The sequence below is a fragment of the Betta splendens genome, chromosome 14, assembly GCF_900634795.4.
Source record: "Betta splendens chromosome 14, fBetSpl5.4, whole genome shotgun sequence".
NCBI lineage: Eukaryota > Metazoa > Chordata > Actinopteri > Anabantiformes > Osphronemidae > Betta > Betta splendens.
In genome coordinates, this window is record NC_040894.2 from 12709321 (window position 1) to 12721576 (window position 12256).

Genomic DNA, 12256 nt, shown 5'->3' on the forward strand with positions numbered 1-12256 from the left:
TCTGTGCGCGTTTACTGTTTTCCACGTGTAACGTGAGTCAACACCGCCATCCAGCGGACTGTTTTTACATTGAAATACCTAAAAGGGACAATGTAGAATATACAATTGTAGAATCCTCTTCAAAATATTATGTAAATTAATATTACAAAATAAAAGTTTACAATGCTGAACGTGTATTAGCATCTACTTCTAACTGTACAGAATTAGAAAATGAAAAGAGAATAAAAATAAATGTATTCATACAGACAATAAAAGCGTGACAACACGCAACATATACACAAAGTTGTAAAACAACCAACCGATCAATCCATCAACAAATACACGTGATAGACTCTGGCAGCTCAGCTTCCTTAGGCAAGTTTATACGGCTCAACATGAGACATATCCAAAATTTCACAGCTTTATTACTAACAGTGAGAAATTGCCTTAATTTAAGTAAATGTCACCTATGTCACTGTTTGTATTACGTTTTATGAGAGTGGTCCAATCAGAAGGTACAGAAGGTTTTCTATCGTTATACTGGTGTATTAAACTAAGGATGATCAATATTCTGCAATTTATATGAATGACAGTTTTTCTAGCTGTGAACATGAAGTGTTCAAGTGTATAATTATAGAGGCACTCTGCAGCTTAACTACTTGCTTTTGATTACTGTGATCTTTGTGCACATCACTATATATAAGCAGCATGAATGATAGTGACTCAGCCACAGGTTGAGGTTGTTTTACATTGCTTTCCTCAGCAAGTAAAGCTTATCACAGCAGGGAGGCCGAGTCCTTGTGAATGGGCTGAGGAGCAAAGCAGACGCCGTGGTAAAAGGAGGTTAATGTATGTCTGTGTGCGCTGTAATTCTGTTATTGCACTATAGAAGTGTCAGTGGAATTACACAGCCAGTGTGAGGACATGGCAGCCGTCTGCGAAGGGAGGTTAACTTGACACATAAATTGCTATCTGCCAAGATGAATGGCGCTCACCAGAGAGCAGATAAGAAGAGCAGTGACCTGACATTGATTGTGGCAGACTCTGTGTGTTCCCCCATCATCTTTCTCCCCTCTCAGTGCCGTACACGATGCCAGCTGCTGCCTGCTCTGATGTCTTACTGGAGCTGGAGACACTGTGGTAGCGCTGTCTGGTCTTAGCCTGTGGTCTCTAAAAGCAATCCTCATCAACTATATTGAGCCTTGTTTTTCTGTAACATTAATCCAATGTTGCACGTGCCACTTGATGGACAGCTAAGCAGTGCATGCTGAACTAAGTGCGGTGAACAGACATTCTTTTGCTTTAAGCCCTGCTTCTTTCAGTATTTCATTGTCCTTACTGGACTGAAATATAATATTTTTTCTTAATTCTCAAAATGAATTACACTATATGTGCAAGCAAACATGCTGTTCATAAATTTAGGGGTTGCTCAGTATCTGTGAAGACCACTCTGTTCAGAGCTTTCTGCACCACCTATATACACTGCTTAGTTGTGGTGTCGTTACAAAAAAAGAAGCAGCATGCAGAAGCTTAACATGGCCTTTAATGAAAGCATGAGTCCTGAGAATCTGTTATGTAGTGTATGTTTGTGAGTGTTGGAGGACCTACCTGTTTAGCTGTAATTCGACTTTCGACTGACCCTGAATTCTGGGTGTCTGATTACCTGAAATGAACCAGTTGAACCAGTGAGTATTTGCCTTAAATTACTGATGTTTGTTTTAATACCAGTACATCAGTGGCTTGGAGGCCGATCAGGATGCTTGACAAAGAGGCTCCAACACACTTTACATCAGTGTAACCAGTATTCCTGTCCCTGACTGTTTCTCACTAACACACTGTTACAGAGCAGTGGCAGTGGGCTGGTCCTGCTGCGCACATTCACCCAGTACTAGGGGGTTCTGACACCTTCAGCTGGTTCTGATGTAGTGTAGAAGGATTTATGTTCCTCTAAGCAAACAGCTGATGTGATATTATTTATCCATGTTTATCCTAAATGATAATTTAGAAATGAACACACATATTATATGTAAACAACGGGTGCTGTGGTTTTCTCTCATCAGCATTGTTACATGTTGCAGCGCCTTCATTCTTTTAGCTATTGAAAACAAAAAGCTGTGGTGTTGTCATTTATTATATATGTTCATACAGTATGTCTACAACGTCAGAATCGTTCTGGTGGTTTGTGTGTGTGTGTGTGGGGGGGGGAGGGGGCTTTAGGGTTGTGTAGGTTTTTCAAGCATGACAGTTTAAACATTTGTCTTCACAACTACATTTATTATTTATTTACTACAATTTCATCTTGTATCTGCAGGTTTATTTCTGTTGTTGGTAAAATCCTGAGTAAACCACAAACAGACCACACAATGTGTGGAATGTGACCCCGGGCTTCCACCTGTGCTCCCTGCATCACAAGGAGCTGCAGGGACAGCGCCGCTTTCATTTCCCCCCAGCAGGTGGCGCTGTGTGATAAGCAATGGCAGGAGGCGAGTCCTGGGAACACCCTGCTGCTGCTGCTGCTGCTGCTCACTGAGTGGAACACACTGGAGAATAGTATCATCTATGTCCACAAACACTGGTGCCGAGCCCTTTGTACATCATCGCACTAAGCCTGTGGCCACCAAGGAGAACAGCCTATCTTCAGTGTGACCCCTGCCTACCCAGACCATGTACCCCCCCCCCCCCCCCCACCTCTTCTCACCCCGGGCCCGTTCGCGTCACTTTGCTCTAATGCCACAGGCGCCGCCACGCACTTGTCCTTTTCTCTTTCATCGTACTTTAATATACGGGCTTCAGCCAGCTGCTGTAGAAATAAACAGCCTTATCGGCCGCGGCCCGGCTCTCAGTTGTCAATCTGATCGATGCGTGCAGCCTGGATCTAGGCCAGTGCATTACTCACTCACCGCGGATGCGCGTCTCCGCCCGCACCTTGTTGCCGCTGTGTGTAATTGTTTTGTCACTGTGGCGTTGGCGCAGACTCCCGGCGTCGGTGAGCAGCACTTTAGGGGCTGTGAGCAGTTCACCTGTATGCATGCAACGCAGTCCACCATTAAAGAGCTGTACAGAGTAAGGAGGGATGTTATTTGTTCTAATTGATGGCGTGTGACGTCACCCTCGCCCGCTGCCCTCTCCTCCTCTGGACCAGCGCTAATAAACCCGCAAACGGAAAGCTTTACCCCACCTGCCACGCGCGGCCTTTCCGCGACTTTTGACGCTCGGAGTCCGTCGGGTGGTCGCGCGTGTTTGGGTTGAGGATAAACTCAGCGGAGCGGGAAATGCCTCGCGGGTGTGAGCAGCCGCCGGTGTCGGCCAAGGAGCGGCCGCTGGCGCGCAGAGGAACATAATTCTGCGGTATAAAGGGGCTTGAAGCGCTCTGTGAACGGAGGCCACTGGCTGGAGGGTGTTTGCGTCTCTACTAAAGCGCTCCATTAGCGGACTGTGAAGGTGATTAGCGGGTGATTGTGCAGCAAACCTTGGTCAGCTCGCTTATAGCTGAGGCAGTGTGTGGTCTTTATAGAGGGGATCGGGCCGTGAAGGAATTCCTCTCTCCTGGTCTCTAGTTTCCATTGATTGCTTTAACTCGGCCTATAATGAGTGGGATGCCTCCCCCTGCAATTAGCGCACGCGTGGATGTGCGCGGATGCCTGTGCGCGCTTGCAGGCTGTGTTTAATTACTGCAGTGGATGGATGCGGTGCAGAAATGCGGAGGATGCGCATCCGTCTGACACCTCTGCCCACGGAAGAACAGCGTCAGGAGTTAAACCCTGACGCTGTTCTTCCGTCTTCCGTTCTGTCACCAGACGCCTTTTACCTGAACAGCACGAACCAGGCTTCACTTAATTGGTTGCCAGTGAACGCACAGATGATAAGTGGAGCATTTAGCTGCTGCATCTTCCTTAACTTCACTTGGGACCTTGATTGCCTGTGGATCCCTGGTGTCACTCACCCTGTACAGTATGTGGGGGAGATATTAACCCTCTGATTACTTCTGCCTCATTCACACTGGAAACCTACCCCCCCCCCCACACACACACACACCCGTACTTCATTCTCTTTGAGCTGCTTCGTGCTAATGCCAGTAGGATGCATATCATTTGTTCTTGCCGGTCATCAAACAGATAATCTCTGATTGCCCAAAGCCAATTACAGAAGACAGCTTCCAGTGTGCAGCGCTGCAGATGCTGTGCAGATGCTCTGCAGGGCCAAGGTCTCCACGCGTCCGTGATCTCTCCCCAGTCACTTGTAGTTCACTCATAATAAGAATATATATAAATATAAATATATAGATATATACAGAGAGAGAGAGAGAGAGCATTCAATAACAGCCATTCATCTGATGAAGGGTCGAATCGTTCATATTAAATATCTGCCATTTTTCTTTCTCTGTTCTTTCCCATTCTGTGCGTGTTCCATCAGTCTCTGCCATTTTCTCCCCATCATAATTGTTGCTGTTGCCCTTGGCCTTAGCTGTGGCGGTAGATATCACTGATATAACAGCTCAGCCCATCTCTCCTCCTCCGTCCTCAGGGACAAACACAGACGGATGCTGCGGGCCCTGGAAAACACTGCCTGGCATGATGCTAGACATCCACGCTCCTCTCTCCCAGAGATAAGAGCTACTTTGTCTATTTATTATAAGACGAATCGCTGGTTGGGATGCATCAGTAACCGATCGTGGGTCGACTGGTTGTGTGAAGGAATGCACGCTGCACACGAAGTCGGCGTGTGTTTGGAAATGAGAAAGCAAAAAGGAGTGAATCAGGTGTGTGTGTGTGTGTGTGTGTGTGTGTGTGTGTGTGTGTGTGTGTGTGTGTGTGTGTGTGTGTGTGTGTGTGTGTGTGTGCGTGCGTGCATGCTGTGGGCTTTAACCCAGTGCGACCCACCACATCTCCTTACAGTCGCTGCCCTCCATCAACATACATCACCGTAGAACACGTGTGACGCTTGCTTGCAAGGTCACCTGATGGAATGACGCCATAGCATGGGCGGCAGAGTGTGATCTGGATTCCTGTCAGCTGTGGGTTGAGGTTCCTCTGAATTCACCAAGCTTCCGTCCACGCATAGAGCCGCTCCAACCGTCCACTCCACGCGGACTCAAAACGCGCGACGGGCTCATTATCACATAATTGCAGGGTGCAACAGGAGGATGTGACGTGTCTCTTAGCATGAGAGCCCTCAGTGCTAAACAATAGAACGTCTGTTTCCTCTGAATGTATGTGTAGGCAAATGGGCAGCTGAAGGGGGGGGGGGGGGTTGGTCGGTCTCCCTCCCTCTCAGCTGCTTAATATGCATTTCATTAGAGGCCTGGGTTTTAGGGAACCTCGCTTCTTTGGCGCGTCTCCTCCCCTGGCGGCACGACTCCCTCCGGGCTCGGCTGTAATGATTCTCCGAGATGGCAGCAGGTCCAAGCCCACTTTCCATCCAGCCACGCGAAAAAAAAGGGCTGTGGATAATTCACCTTTCTACACTCCCCTGTCTCTAACGGAGATGGATGCTGATGAGCTTTTCTATACCTCTCAGTGTGTGTGTGTATGTGTGTGTGTGTGTAGGCGGTGTGCCTTAAGCAAGAAATGGATCGGTCTGTGTCTTTAGACTGGGCTAGGCAGGAATATAATCTGATTTAAAGCATGTCAAGGATTGTGAATAATTTCCTCATTACACCACCCCTCCCGTCATTTTCAGGGCATATTTAATTTAACAAGATGAAGGAAAGGGCCTTTGTGTGTGTGCTCACATGTACAGTACAGTTTGTGTGTGTATTTGTGTACGTCCCCCATCTTCCCGCCGGAGGAGGACAGAATGACTCCTTCCTCTCAGCCTCTCGCGTCTGTCTCTGGGAGCGAGCGACAGCAGTCCCCGCGTCATGTCTCCCATCCATAATTGAGGAGTGTGCACTGCTCAAAGCCCATGAAACCATGTCAACCACTTCCAGTTGCTCCTGTTAAATAATCATGCAGAACCAACAGCGCCAGAGGGGGGAATCAGCCTGCGCCGCCGCCTCGGCTCAGCCTCGCGTGCCTCCATCGCCACCGGAGGACCGGCCTACACGCCGACGCATGAACACCGCGCGAGCGCCAGCCGGGGCTGATGGGAAGCTCGTTAGTCAGACCAGGAGTGTCCATCAGACATTAAATTGTCAGTTAAACGTTCCCGAAGCCGCGAGAGTCAAGTTACGAAGCAAAGTCGTGGCTTAGATCAATGTTAGCATTGTTCTTAAGTAGCCATGAGGTATTTTTTGTTCTCTGCTTTCTCTCCTCTCCCAGCTCGCCCTCTCTCTCTCTCTCTCTCTCTCTCTTTCTCTCTCTCTCTCTCTCTCTCTTTCTCTCGCTCCTGATGGCAGGCTCTCGCTGGCATCTTGCAGTGTCAGGAATCAAAGCAGGCGGAAAGCTCCCAGGAAGGCGTGCGACGTGCTGTGTAACAGGCGCCGAGCTCTCACCCAACTCACCCCCCGCCCCCCAACACACACACACACACACACACACACACACACACACACACACACACACACACACACACACACACACACACACACACACACACACACACACACACACACACACACCTCTTTGTATAATTAAGCATCCCTACCTTTCATCGTGGCATTGCGGTGACTCACACTGTTCAGACGCAGCTTCTATTAGAGTAACTCTACCCTGATGATCATTAGGCCCTCGCGTCGCTCTCACACTGAGCTTCCTACACTTGGTTACTATGTGCCTCCTTATAACATGTCACCAAACAAACTGGAGAGAACAGCGTACGCTTAGAAAACAAGCGGCGCTGCCAGGATGAGACTGTAAAAGGTGCAGTAGCCCACATACAGGCATCAAGTCTATGTTTGACCTCCCACTCTGCTCTGGAGCCTGAATGCCTCATGCAGTGCTCCCAGTAACTCTGGGTGTACGTTATATTAATATATGCATAGAGGAGAGGATTAGGATTCAAAGGCCTCCTAATCAGTAAACTACCATGGGAATGATCCTGTTCCGTCTGCTTCAACACAGACTGGTTGTGGCTGCATTCAGACGAGCCTCAACGTCCTTCGTGGCTCGCACTGGTTCTCACCTCGACGCTCTCCCAGGGATGCTGTCTGTCAGACGGCGGCGTGGTAATAAATGAGTTTTATCACGGGAGCGGCGCCCGCCGTTCCTCGCCTGCGTTTTCTCCTGTGACTTCCTGCGCCGCGCGGTGGCGTAACGGTTCCTGAGGAGTAACCTGTGGTTCCTGTCGCCGCGGCCCACGGCTCCGTTGTCTCTGAGGCGTCCTGTCCCTGGTCTGCTCTGTCTCGCCTCAGTGGGCTTCACATGGACTGTGGACTCTTGTTTTCCTCCGTAAGGTCAGGTTTGGTCTCATTCCAGTTCCGCTGTGGCTGAAGTTGCAGCTTTTGTTTGGAGTCGCTCTGGCTCACAGCATTCTTCCTTGGGTCCAACCCTTAGGGCTTATTCTCCTGTTAGTGTTGTTCAGACTGTTCATTCAAGTTTGATGTCCACTGTTTTTACTTCTGTCGCCTGCTCCTGTGTTTTTGGTTTACCTTGTTTCTGTAAATCCTTATTTTTACTTAATCTTCATCCATTTTGAGAAACTCATGATGGTACTTTATATTCTTCTCCATTATTCTTCTCCATTTGTAGATGGTGTCTCCTATTGTTAAAGTCCCAGAGCCTCAGGAATAGCTTCGCTAAGACCTGTGCTATGCAAGGCCCAGACATAAATCAGCTGTGTAGGATATTTAAAGAATATTACTGTTGACACAGTTGTGTCTGAGGCAATTTACATAAATTCCAACTAGATATTTACAAATCTAGTTGCCAAGTTTTCTAATATTACATTATAAAATAATGTTCTTTATTATGTGTAATAGCATTGTGGCCTTCAGGCATCATGCAAACCCACTTTTATATTCTTAGCATCACCACAGGCTGCTAGTGTTTATGTGCCATGAATCCCTCCATGATCCCCCCCTTGTATGTAACCTGAATGATGATGTCTGGGCTGCAGTGCCTCTCTGCCAAGCTGCTGCTTTGTTGTTATTTGCGGTGACACATGCAGGGAGGGAAAAGGTCAACGGCTTTCTCCCCTGAGCGGAAAATATGAGAACCTCTGGATCATAACATCTGCATATCTATGAGGCTGAGCAAGTGGCATGCAGATTCATTTACCGGCCCTAGTCATAATTGTGTGGCGATGAAGGAATCCGAGCAGGCGGTATTATGTTAATGCACTAGTGTTTGTGTTTTGCTGCCAGTCAGTCAGCTTGAAGGCTTTCACTGTCTCTGTGTGCACTCATAAGACCTATTCATAGCCCTGATTGCCCCCGAGCAGGACGTGTGTGTGACTGACTGTGGGTGACATTTCCTTAGGTTCATGTGTGAGGATTTTAAATAAGACATTCCTTTCCAGCATTTCCGTTCAGGAACTGTGAGTAATATTAGGAAACTCTGAGTCCTACAGCATAACATCTACGTGTCTCCACACAACAGCCGGCTCCACGTCAGCCTCTGACCCCACACAGACCTCTGGAGTTTCCTTCTTCCTACAGTGACCAGGAGCCGGCCGCTGTCTTCAACCCTGCCAATCCTCATTACAGGCTGAAATGAAGTCAATTGATGGGATGGATTTCCTCTGAAAGTGCTGACTCCCCACAGCCAGCGCTCTCAGCCGTTGTCTGGTCATTTGATGGAGTGACGCCTACTGTTCACTTCGTACTGATCCACACTATTCTATCCCACACTAACATTTCACTGCTGTGGCTTCTTTTATGTGGGGTCATATCATTTGCATTATCCTCGTTGTCTCCCACCTTTTGCTGCATTTAGTCCACATTTCCTGCAAGCGCAAGGTTTAACCAAGTCTTAAATGGGGGTAAGTGTTGTATCGGGTTTCGTGGAATTAAGAGAAACAGACTTTCTGGTGCTTTACATGCTGAGCAGTAGACAGATATGTGCACAGTGCGTGAGCAAATCCGTTTCAGGAGTAGCCTTCACTGCTGATTGTTGAGAGAGCCGTGTGTTCCACGTGTGGGATCTTCACAACACTGTAGGAATCAGACTCAAGCGTGTATTCGGAGGGGGCTTATACCTGAACATCACATAACAGCCACTGTGTTGCCCTCAGGAAAAGGTTTCCCATCATAACAAGGCAGTTTGTGTTGTGTCTGTCGGGATCCTTCCATCTTCATTGGCGCATCACCAGTCAGCACGTCCTTGACTTCAACGCGGGGAGATCGACCCTGTGTGTGTTGGTGGGATGAGCCGATGCAGCCGCCACGCGCTCCGCTACAGCACAGGGCTCGACTCTGCTCCTCAGCTGTCCGGCGTGTCTCTGGTGAGTAATCAGGTAATTGATCATAGAGACAGGTAATTATTCCTGTGCCAAGCTCACTGGCAAATGAAAAGAGCAGCATAAAGCATCAGTCTCATCCAGCACAGCCTGGAGTAAGAGGACGGGAAGGAGAGAGGGGCAGAACTCTGTGCGGAGGCTAAACCAACAGCTCTTAAATCACAGGCGTGTTTTTTTAGGTTGCTTATTTTTTTATGCATTAGAAAGTTGTGAGCTCCAGACATTTTTAACCATAACTCATAAACAGGGCAATTAAAGGGACAAATTCTTGAGTGAACTTTAAAGTCCTCACAGCAGCAGCAGCAGCGCTGGGAGGGATCAGCGGTCACGTAGCGTGTTTTCCTTGGGCCTGCACTCTGCAGGCAGTAAAAGGTGAGCTACTGTCGGCGTGACAAGTGCTTACAGGGAGAATTTCTACCTCCCCCCCTGCTTACATCTGTGATCCAGATTGCTTGCTTCATTGGTGTCATTTAGGTTTGTTCTGGAGCAGTGAGTAAACCAATCTTCTTACATACACCCCTGTCTGCAGTTTAGGTTGATTTATGAACAGCGAATAAGCCAGTCAAACTTGAGGCTCATTTATCACCTGTCATTAAGATGTACTGGTAAGGTGTTTTCCTGCTCCAAATGGCCCCTTTCCACCCCCAGCCCCATCAGCAGTTGTGCTGCTGCTGCTGCTGCTGCTACTGGGCTGCATGGTGGAGAGCAGCTGAGGAAGGTGAAGGAGCGTGGAGTCCCAGCTGAAGGGCAGGGCATCACTGGTCGCCCAGTTCGTCTGCGATAGCTGCATTGCCATCTACACCAGACTACGCTTTTCCCCTTGTGGCGATCGCTCGTTGTCATTTTTCATCTCGGAGAGTGAGCGTGCGGCCGCATCGCAGCTCGCAGAAGTGGCTGCGCTCTCGTCCCACTGGACGCAGACGCTTATTTGGCTCCGGGATAGAGCGGGATGTGTGCTGAATTGAAATGTTAAGTCTAGCATGAAACTCCGCGGCCGTGGGAGACTAATCAGTTGTTGAAAGGCAAATAAATAAATAAATAAAGGCACACAGCAAATCTAATTTAGCCCGGACGTATGCTCCCGCGTTACGCGAGCCTGACTGCCGCTAAAGCCTTAAATGTGAAAACACAGGCGGGGAGCGATGAAGAGAGCGATATCACAACAAGGCGAAGGTCAAGTGAGGGTGAGGGTGAAAGTGAATCATTACTTTCACCCTCACCCTTTTTTTTTATTTAAACAAACAGAAGCAGTCACAAAACGGGCACAGAGAGTGACAGGAGGGTCGATGCAGCTGTAGTGTTAAAGCTGTATGTAAACACGGTTGTAGATGTGTATGAATGGCAGCGTTGTTAAACCAGTTCCTGACTGAAATAAGCACATGTGACACATGAGATTAGACTTAGCCACACAGCTGAGGTTCATTAATATGTGAGCCTCATTATAGCATTCAGAGCTCCATTCTGTACAGAGGTGCCACCAAACCACTGGATAGGCCTAAAGCTCAGTGCTTAATATTTAAACATCATTCTGAGGAGCAAAAGTAGTTCAGGAACCAGCATTAGCCCACATGCAGATTCTGATTTAACACCAACTGTGCTTTTCGTTGATCTAACTAGTCAAAAGATGGAAACGGGTTTTTAAAAACCACCTCCGTCAGTTTGTGTTCTGTTAAGGGTTAATGCTGAGTTCCTCTGCATTGTGAGTGGGTGCACCCTGATGAATGCAGGTAGTGGGTATCCAGCACACGAGTGCCTGCTGTGACTGGGAACAGCTGCTTTCCCATTCCCTGTTGGTTGAATCCCTCAAGATCTGCAACGTGTAGACCTGAAGTACACTCAAACGTTTCATCATTCATTTATGTACCACATCTTTTATCTGGATAAACCTTCCCTGTTACGCGCTACTGTTCCCAAACATTTAATTACAAACCCACGTGGAAAGCGCACGGGACGTCTCTGCTCTGATTCATTCTGCCTGATTTGACGGCATTCAGGCGGCAGTGCAGCAAAATAACTAACTGACGGTATCATGTACTGAGATGAGGCAGATGTGTGATGTAGTTGTTGTCAGGTTAAAAGGCCACGGAGTCCGTCCAACACTCACTCATGTGCTGCTGAGGCCAGCTCTGACTCATCAGGTCACGCTACCATGAATCACAGAAAAAAGGCCAGAGAGGATGGTGTGTGTGTGTGTGTGTGTGTGTGTGTGTGTGTGTGTGTGTGTGTGTGTGTGTGTGTGTGTGTGTGTGTGTGTGTGTGTGTGTGTGTGTGGTCACAAGGTCCAGGGGAACGATAAAAGGCTTTAATATGTCCTCGAAATCACATAAACACAGAGCCTCTGTGGCTGACGCTACAGGGCAGATGTTTATCTCTAATCAATATGAACACTGAGGAATTACAGAGTCTTATCATATGTCATCTATTACATCGTGGCTCCAGCGAACATAGACGGTGCTGCTGCATTGTGCACCACACGATGGCCACATGCCGAAGCCAGACCTGCACCAGCTCAGCCTAAGCATTCCTTAAGTTGATGTCATGACTCAGTGCTGGCTCCAGCTCCAGGTGGGTTTTACAGAGTGAACGTGCACATAACAAACACACACAAGCTTACATTCTGACACTACTACTGTGAGTTCAGCGACAGTGCCTTTAAACTGACAGTCAAACGCGACGTTGAATAGCGTCGGAGCAGGAAGTGGTGCAGGCTGATCGTACACATTATGCAAAGCGTGCTGAAAAAGGACACTGCACCGTAAATGTAAGACACCAATGCAGCGATGCATAATGCATGAGTGCTCATGTTGAGATGTGAGCGTGCTGCCGTATGTTGTGTCTTTACGGCATATATACCCAAACATGCAAGCACAGATGGAGTCTCATTGGCTGTTTATACTCCAACTCTAACTACCTGTATTATTGGATAGGATGATAGAAATGA